The 10223-nt window shown below is 45.2% G+C and overlaps 1 pseudogene; it reads left to right on the forward strand.

Moving 5' to 3' along the window:
* LOC102773860 overlaps nucleotides 1-4524 on the forward strand; it is a 6597-nt pseudogene extending 2073 nt beyond the window's left edge.
* The last annotated feature ends 5699 nt before the right edge of the window (nucleotides 4525-10223 follow it).

Consider the following 10223-nt stretch of genomic DNA (forward strand, 5'->3'; position numbering starts at 1 on the left):
AAGCTACCCCAGTTTCCACTGGCAACACACATTCCACAATCCTATATAATCCTATATATTAAAAGGCTAATATGCAAATGGCCAAATGGCAGAATGATCAGTCACTGTGACGCACACTGACCATAGGCATTCAATACAGGAGCTGTCCCCTGGTGGTCAATGCGCTCCCACAGGGGGAGCGCTGCTCAGCCAGAAGCCAGGCTCACGGCTGGCAAGCACAGAGGCAGTGGCAAGAGCCTCTCCAGCCACGTGGCAGCGCTAAGGACCCCTTGGGGGGATGTCCAACTGCCCACGGAGTGGGCCTAAGCTGGTAGTTAGACATCCCCCAAGGGATCCTAGACTGAGAGAGGGTTCAGGCCAGGCTGCAGGACCATCACCCCCGTGCATAAATGCCATGCACTGGGCCTCTAGTAAAAGCATAATATGCTAAGTGTCCAACCAAGCAGTCGACTGTTCGGTTGACTGCTCGACCAGCTGCTATGATGCGCACTGCCCACCAGGGGGCTGACACGCTGACTGGTAGGTTAGCTTGCTTCTGGGGTCCAGCCAATCAGGACTGGGCAAGAGGGCCAGACATGCCCTGGGGCCCTCCCACAGTCCCTCCCAGCCAGCCAACCTCCTGCAGTCCCTCCCTGGCCAGCAGGCCCCATTTCCCCCAATCAGGACTGGGCGAGACAGCCCCGATTGGCCCCGACTGCCAGCCAGGCCAAGGGACCCTACCCGTGCACGAATTCGTGCACCGGGTCTCTAGTTCAAGAATAAAACATGCAGCCCTGGCCAGGTGGCTCAGTTGGTTAGGTGTTGTCCCATTCACTAAAAGGTCGTGGGTTCAATTCCCAGCCAGGGCACACACGTAGTTTTCAGGTTTGATTCCCGGTCATAGGAGCATATGGGGGGCAACCAATCAATGTTTCTCTCTCACATCAAAGATTCTCTCTCTCCTTCTCACTCTCTTCCTGTCTTTCTAAAATCAATAAAAACATATCCTTGGGTGAGGATTAAAAAAATAAAAAGAATAAAACACGCAGCCTCCCTCTCCTCACAAACACTCCCACGTCCTCTTTCAGACTTGTGGAGGAAAAGTGAGCAGCTCACAGGGCAGGCAGGGGCTGGACACAGACAGGGCAGGCCCACGCAGGGAAACCAGGCCCTGACCATGGCTGGCCTACTCGGGAGACACTATGGTCCCAAAAAACGAGCCTGGTCTTTCACAAACCTGAGGGCAAAGTGCGCTCCTGGAAGAGAGGCTGAGCACCTGCACCAGCTCCCAGACCCAGCTCCTAGGGCTCATCCCATAGGGTGGCCTCAGGCTACTTCAAATTCTGGCACAGGTACGCCTGCACCACACTGAGTTTCCCACCCGCAGCACTGGGGCAGCCGGCCGCCACCCTGCTCCTGCTGAGCCCCTCCCTCGCCATCCTAACTGCAGCACCATCGACAGGGCGGTGCGTGGGCTGATGAGGCGGTTCACTCCAAACACGTTATTTCCTTCTAGATTGCGGCTGACAGAGCAGGGCTGACAGTAATTGGCATGACTGGGGTTGGACAGGTCTAGTTTATTTTTATAATCAAGGGGAAAGCTTGTTTTCAAATTCAAAGTGTCAAAGTTGGCTTCATGGGAGAGTATAAAATTTTGTGAGTAACAACAAAATCCCATAAAGGGCTATAAATGCAAAGCCACAACCACAGATCGATGAATGCTGGGAAGACGAAGTTATTTCTGGAACACGGCAGTGAGCCAGGAGACCAGGGACAACCTGCCCAAGGCCTCCACGGGAGCAGCTCCCAACCAGTCTGCTTCCACACCAAGAAACCGTAATTGAGGAGAGGAGGCTCAGTCTCTACGTACCCTGGAAGCAAAGCCATCACACATACTCCGGTAAGGCGTACAGCACCTGCAAACTGGAATCCTGTTTTAACCAATCACGGTTGGGGGGACATATAGAGAAGACGCTGAAAAGGCCTTCAGTGCCTCAAATGCTCATATAGAAGTAAAAGCAAGCAGTCTGATTCTGACATGAGACCTTTCCCTGGGAGCCTGGCCACAGCTCTTATTGCAAAGCTGATGGTGAAAGGAATGATAAAAACTCAAGAAAAGTAATTTTAAAAAAAGAGCTACCGGCAGTGCCTCTGAGGCCAGTGCACGCTTCCTCAGACAGCGCCCATGTGGCCCACCAGTGCTGCAGTGAGTGCGCGCCCCAGGCAGGGAGAAGTGCCGCCGCAGGCAGCGTCTCATACTGGGCAGCAGCATCTGTGTGGCTCCTCTCCCGGACTGGTGAAGATGAAGACAGCAGGGGAGGGACCGGGGGCGGAGGACGGACAGCAGCACTGGGACGTTTCAGTCCTCAGCTGGCAAGCCTGGTCGATGGCCTGCAACATGCTGCCTCTGACAGGAGTGTTCATGGAGCCTGCAACCTGGAACCAGAGTTCATTCATTTGTTCAACAGGTGCCTCACCAGGCACTTAGAGAGGACATGCAGATGAGTTCTTGAAGTGGCCCCTGCCTGAAGGATCCAAGAGTACAGCAAGGGAGTGAGACATTCAGACAAGACAACACAAAGACAAAATGTGATGCATGCCCCAGGCCATGGTGGGGGTGAGGAAGAAACCTTAAATCTGGCAGAGATGATCCTGAGGCAGTGAGACAGATCAGACTTCAAAAGGCACATGCAGAACCATTAACCCCGGGAGCAGGGAAGCCGAGCATTCTAAGGGACAGAGAGAATGGGCTGAAGGGAACCACTAATTCTGGGGAACCACTAATACCAGACCATGGAGTGCACTTTAGCTAGTAGGCAATGAAGAACTCTCTGGAATCTTAATTATTCAGATAAATCTGAAAAGTCTTGATACTCTCCTGACCTCTCATAGTGAGCTTGGGGGGGAAAACCTCTTACTTCCTGGTACAAAGCCACTCAGGCCTGGTAAAGCTGGGCCGCGCTGTGGCATGAGGCAGACAGGCCACATCTATATCCAACACACAGGGACATCATTCCCATCCTGCCAGGGCTCCAGGGGCCCCGAAGGTCGTCAGCACAACCAACCCGAAAGTCAGGCACGCTCACTACCTCTGAAGGAAGTACTATCCAATTCTGCAAATAAGAAACAAAATCCAGGTTACTTTTTTTAAAAAAACATATTTTTATTGATTTCAGAGAGGAAGGGAAAGGGAAAGAGAAAGAGAAGCATCAATGATGAGATAATCATTGATTGGCTGTAGATTGAGCCTGCAACCTGGGCATGTGCCCTTGACTGGAATCGAACCCGGGACCCTTCAGTGCGAAGGCTGACACTCTAGCCACTGAGCCAAACCAGCTAGGGCCCAGGTTACTTCTGAAACCAGTGGCAGGAAGCTGCTGCAGGCCCTGTAGTAGCCGTCTGTGGTGGGTATGTGCCACATCGGTGGGTCTACACGGAAGTGCCAATATCATGGCCGAGTTCCTCTCATTTGGCATCAACAGCATTTTATATGAGCGTGTCATTTATCCGTCTAAAACCTTTACTCAAGTGCAGAAATACGGACTCACCTTGCTGTAACTACTGATCCTGAGCTTATGAAATACCCAAACACTGTGGTGGAACAACTGAGAAACTGATTATATGAGTGTTCAGTTCAGAAACACGTGGTAGTCAACTCGAATACTGAAAGTGGGGAGGTGCTTGGAAGATGACAGTTTGATATTGTGTGTGACGAGACGGCCAAAGGTGACAGTGCACCTAGAGACAATACTCAGAAAGCTAGCCCAGGTGAAATCTGCTCGGTGGTCAGACAGATCACAGCTACCGACATTTCTGTCACTACTGGGAATGTCTTGTTCATCTGAACTACTGATTTATACAAAGCTGTAGTTGTACCTAAAAAGTGGGAAGAGTTGGGACCACAGTTCATCACCAATTCAGAGCAAGGCCACCTGCGTTCCTTTACAACTACAATCCACAAAGCAAACAGCACAGTGGCCTACAAAATCATGTCCATGACTGGAGATAGGACAAGAACCGTGATTGAATTCTCAAATGTGTATTTCCTGAAACCAAGTCAACTGCGGTTCAGGTTTTATTCCGTTGACTAATTTTTAGTGGGGAAAGCAACACTGTCATTTACTGAACTGCGTATAATTGTCCCATTTTTCTGGTACCTGTTTAACTTCCCATAGGATTGACATAAATTTTGCACACTGTTCAAAAGGGATCTATATCAGCACGATCATTAATGTCAACTCCTTTGAAGGTGGTAACTGGAGATGGAAACTTCAGCTCGAGAGCTCAATGTCTTCCTAAATCAGACTTTTTGGTCAAGTGACTTGATTCAGAATATAGGTAAATATGAAACACAGCAAAAGAAGTTTGAATATGTGGAATCTTTGTTTAGGCCTAAAGTAATTGATAATCCACAATAACAAAATGTTGCTATGAGGTCCTTTCCCTTTTATTTCATTTGTATAATTTCCTAATTTAAAGTAAATCTTCAATTATTTGATTTTAATAATTTTAATTTACAGCTACAAAACTATATCACTATTTCTATTGTCTAAATTCCAGTGATACAGAACTCTTAAAAATTATCTTTTGGTGTTTTATAAAATCAAGCTTTAAATGACAATGACAAAGTTAAATGTGTATGTTTTTCAAAACAAAAGCCAAAATCAAGAACCACAAAAGGAAATAAGAAGACCACTTGGTAAGTGCCTTCAGTGCCAGGTCTATTAGCAAATACCTACCCCCAGAGCCACCTTCTGCCTTCACCGGCCCTCCCAGGCGACTCACCTAAGTGTGCAGTGGAGAGACTGCTCAGAGTTGCCAGAACCAGCGTCCCTTTCTGTCACTGTGGCCTCGCTCCAGACCAGTGGTTCTCAACCTTCCTAATGCCTCAACCCTTTAATACAGTTCCTCATGTTGTGGTGACCCCCAATTTCATAAAGCATAGTGATCAATCACAAAAACAATATGTAATTATATGTGTTTTCCGATGGTCTTAGGCGACCCCTGTGAAAGGTTCGTTTGACCCCCCAAGGGGGTTGCGACCCACAGGTTGAGAACCGCTGCTCCAGAGATTCCTAAGCTGGCTCGACCTTTGTTTAGAAATGCTAACAATCAGATATCCAAATAATAAGAAAACATCAAAAGGTACTTCTGTCATTATTTCTTTTTCTCCAAAATTCGCAGCCGAGTTCTGAAACGTAGAGAAGACACTGAGAACAAAGACCCCATGAAATATCTCCCTGTCACATATCACTATGTTAAAATTAGCACTGCCATGAGCAAGGACAGAGAAAACTAATTAAAATCTCTACTGTGCTTTCACTTTTATTTTTAACATTCTTAAAAATTGGGTAATTAAAGAGACCAGGGAAAATGTGCCTTAAAAATTCATTTTTAGAACTGCTCCCATCTCCCATTAGAAGAAACTAGAAGCACTAAAAAGTGAAGCTAGCATGCAACAAGCCATCTGCAAGCCACCTGAGGCCTGCCTCCTTCAGGGCAGGCTCGGATCCTGACGGGAGGCCCGGGTAGCAGGCCTCCACCAGATTTGGAATGCTGTTCCCAGCAGCCCAACACGGGCCCCACCCAACACCCCAGGACTATCATCCAGCACCATCGCCAGGGTTCAGTGAAGACTAGGTTCTGGACAGGGCCAGATGCAAACCCATCAGGCAGGTGTGAAGACAGATCTGTGCAAAATACCATGCAGGAGGGAGCAGGCACTAATGGATGAAGACAATGGAAGTCCTGGGTCAGTCAGAGACCCTGCACTGGGCCGGAGTTCCTAATAGCAACGCCGCTGAAAGTCCGCAGCATCTCTCAGCGAAGCCGTGCCTATGCCCAGCCCATCCATCAACCACAGACGAGAGGCAGAGAAATGGCACGGTAACAATGGATGTGGAGTCAGAGCCCTTGCTCTTGGTCTGGTTCGGATTTTAATTCAGCTATCAGATCCCGGGCAGATTACAAACTCTGGGCACTTCAGATGTGGCCCTGGGCCCGATCTGCTGTCCTACACTGTGCAGCGCCCAAGAGGTGTACACTGTGTGTCCTGTGCTCTGTCATCTGCTCCTCACAACAAAGCCTGCCCAGGCCACAGGCATTATCTTCTACTGTAACCTTTCATTCCTTTACACACACAATTCCAATGAGAGTGATATATCATCCCTCTTCCTCTTTTTTATTTAATTATTTTTACACATATTACATCTATATATATACTACAAACTCAAAATAAATGTTATCATTATATATACATAGTGTTTTTAAAGAAGCTGAGGGAAGAGAGTAAAGTGTGCATGTATTAGTTTGTTATATTAACCTTCTCATTACCACTTCTGGTTCTCCTCATTATTTCCAGTGGATTCAAGTTACCTAATGCAGTGTAATTTCCTTATTCCAATACAGCTTTTCTCTCATTTGTCTCCTTTATGCTGCTCTTGTCAAATACATTCCTTTTCTAAAGGTTATAGGCCCAACAATATAATTATATATAGGCATACCACAGATACTGCAAATTTCACAATAAAGCAAGTCACATGAACTTTCTGGTTCCCCAGTGCATATAAAAAGGATGCTTGCACTAGACTGTGGTCTATTAAGTGTGCAACAGTGTTATGTCTAAACAAAACAAGACATATATCATAATTAAAAATATTTTATTTCTAAAAAATGCTAACCATCAACTGAGCCTTTAGCAAATCACAATCTTTTTGCTAGTGGAGTGTCTTACTTCAATATTAATGAAAACGCACTATCTGTGAAGCACAACAAAATGAGGTGTGCCAGTATATATATTATTTTACAAAAATGCTTTTTAAATCAATTAAGGAGGAGGAATGCACTTACATTATCTTTAAAAATAACATAATTACCTTTATTGGCACTGTCTTTTCATGGACTTGAATTACCACCTGTAGTCATCTGCTTCCAGCCTGAAGAACTTCCTTCATATTTCCTATAATGGCAGGTCTGCTAACAACAAAGCCTACTTTTGTCTTTTATTTTATTTTTTTAATTTGAGAATGTCTTTATTTTGTCTGCAACTTTGAGACACAGTTTTGCTAGATATGAGATCCTTGGTTGATGGTTTGGGGGTTTTTTGCAAGATGCTAACTATGCTATACCACCACCTTCTGGTCCCGACTATTCCTAAAGAGAAGTCTGCTGTTAATCTTACTGGGACTTCCTGGTACAATCTCAGTCAATTTTCTTTTGCTGCTTTCTAGCTTTCCTCTTTCTCTTTCAACATTTTTTCACTATGATGGGCCTGAGTATGGACTTCTTTGTAGTTATACTACTTGGAATTTACTGTGTTTCTTGAATATGTAGATTGTTTTTCATCAAATTTGGAAAATGTTCAGCCATTATTTCTTCTAATGTTTTCCTGTTCCTTTCTCTCTGCTCTCCTCTAGTACTTGTATCATGTGTATGTTGGTGTGCTTAAGGGTATCCCACATTTCTCTGAAGTTCTGTTCATTTTCTTCATCCCCAACCCCCCATCATTTGAACTGTATAATCTCTATCACTCTATCTTCAAGTTTAGTGATTCTATCCTCTGCTAGTTGACATCTACTGTTATAACACTCTAATGAATTTTTCACTCCAGAATTTCACTTGGTTGATTTTTACTGTCTCTTTTTTTATCCTCACCCAAGAATATGTTCATTGATTTTTAGAGAGGTATGTGTTGCCTCCCATAAGCTCCCCAACCGAGGAATAAACCCACAATATAGGTATGTGCCCTGACTGGGAATTGAACCTGAAACCTTTTGGTGTACTGGATGACACTCCAACCAATTGAGCCACCCAGCCATTGTCTCTTTACTGATATTCTCTAATTGACCAGACATTGTCACAATACCTGTCTTTATTTCCTTAAGCATTATTTCCTTTAGTTCTTTGAATATACAGTTGACCATTGAACAATGTGTGGGTTAGGAGTGCCGGCCCCCACCCCACTCCAATGCAGTCACAGATCTGTGTACAACTTTTGACTTTACATCTGGACCTGTGCATCCACAGATTCAACCAACTATGGGTGGAAAACAGTATTTTCAACCTGCAACTGGGAATCTGTAATTGGAAAGCCACGATTGGGAATGTGAAAATACTGTTGACCACAGTTGGTTGAAGCCATGGATGCAACACATTCAGATACCAAAGGCTGACTGTACTATTTATTGGAAAAAAAAATCCACATACCAGTGGACCCGTATAGTTCACAAACCAAGGCTGTTCAAAGGTCAACTGTATTAATAATGGCTGATTTAAAATCTTTATCTGTTAAATCCAACATCTGGGCTTTCTCTCAGGCAGTTTCTGTTGCTTTTATTTTCTCCATCACACTTTCCTATTTCTTTACATGTCTTATCCTTTTATTGTGAAAATTGGACGCTTTCAATAATATATGGTAGCAGTTCTGAATGCTACTGGTCCCCCTCCTCAGGCTTGTCTTTGATTGCTTAGTTTTTTCAGTGAATTGACTAGACTGGTTCAGTGAAGTCTATCCTCCCCCATCCCTCATCCATAGCATCCAGCTTCTAATGCTGCTCCCCAGGGAGCACTGCCTTGAATGTGTGTAATCTCCCTGGGACCACAATGGATTTATCAGGGCTTTTTTTCTCTTCCCTGATCTGTTAGGCTGCCTGCCTCTTTTGTTGTCACATGAATTGTGATAGGCTCAATGAATTGCTGGTCATTGCTCTACAGTTTTTTGACAAAGCCCTGGGGCATCAACTACTGAACAACCTGATCTAATTAAATTAAGGCTTTTCTGTAGGATAATTTTTGAGATCAATGTTTGAGGTCTGTTCTGACCCCAGGTGGGCTCGCCTTGGCAGTCTCTCTCCCTGGCTGTCTCTAGCCTACAGTTTCAACTGTTGCTTTCATGGAGCTACCAGATCTTGTTAGATGCTTACCACCAAAATCTCCTTGTTTTTGAGAGCACTCTTAGGTTTGATCATCCCCACGCTCTGTTATGAATGAATTCAGTACCTTGGGGAAACACCTCAGAGCTTTCTGTTCTAATGGCCTACCTCTCCTCCTTGGCAAATTCTCTGAGTCACTGCTCTGGAGTCAAAATCAAGGACAAGGGCCCACATCGCTCAAAGGACAACCCTACTTTATGATGAGTCCTGGGTGGAGCAGTAGCCTTTGATCTTCTTGGCTTGACTCTTCTGAAATTGAACCTCTACCTTATGAGCAAACTGGGGTGCCAGAGTACAACTGGGGCCCCAATAGTCTCAGGTTGGTATAGAGCCTCCACCCCATGAGTAGGGCTGGCTACATTTTCCTGTAATTTAGCATCTACAACATGGAGATTGAGAGGAATGAGAAATGCTGGCAGCCTGCCCCTCCCAGGAAGAAACTTGGGGACAGGGAGCCATATCTTCTTGGCCACACCCAGGCAGGGAATAGCTTCTGTCCTATTTAGCTGGAAGGGAAGGAGTGGGTCATGACTCAAGTGCCACAGAGTCTTGCTGTTGTTACTAAAATTTAGATTTTCTTGAATAAATGTTTCCTTATTTGCTGTAAACACTTAGGACATTTTAATTGTCCTATTATTTTAATTGATTGCTTTCTTAAAGCAATATTCACCAATTATTGTTGTTTTGCTGAGGAGCAGATCTGCAGAGCTCTTCTAATACTGCCATTCCAGATATAGATCCCCAAAAAGTGTGTACTTAATTTCTGACAATTGTGAGAATAAACTAGTAATCTTTTCTGTCAAAGAAGGGAGGTTAGGCAACCACCATTTTGAAACTACAAAGGTCACTTTTTCCTTTAAATTAGCCAATCACACAAGAATGTGAGCCTATACCCTGGCCGGCTTGGCTCAGTGGATAGAGCATTGGCCTGTGGACCGAGGGGTCCTGGGTTCGATTCCGGCAAGGGCACATGCCTGGGTTGCGGGCTCCATCCCCAGTGTGGAGTGTGCAGGAGGCAGCCGATCAATGATTCTCTCTCATCATTGATGTTTCTATCTCTCTCCTTCTCCCTTCCTCTCTGAAATCAATAAAGAAATATATTTTAAAAAAAAGAAAAAAAAAGAATGTGAGCCTAAATTTTGACCAATCAAGAGTAAGGGACAGATGGCATGTGTCAGGGATAAAACCCTGAGAGGAATTCCCCTCAGTGTGCGTGCTTACCCTATGTTGGCTACACACCCTTCTGCAGAAGTAAAGATATTTGCCTTGCTGTCTGGCTCCTGAGTATCCTTGGTATTCTACCAGGACCCATGG

This window comes from Myotis davidii, unplaced genomic scaffold (genome assembly GCF_000327345.1).
Source record: "Myotis davidii unplaced genomic scaffold, ASM32734v1 scaffold1065, whole genome shotgun sequence".
Taxonomy (NCBI): Eukaryota; Metazoa; Chordata; class Mammalia; order Chiroptera; family Vespertilionidae; genus Myotis; species Myotis davidii.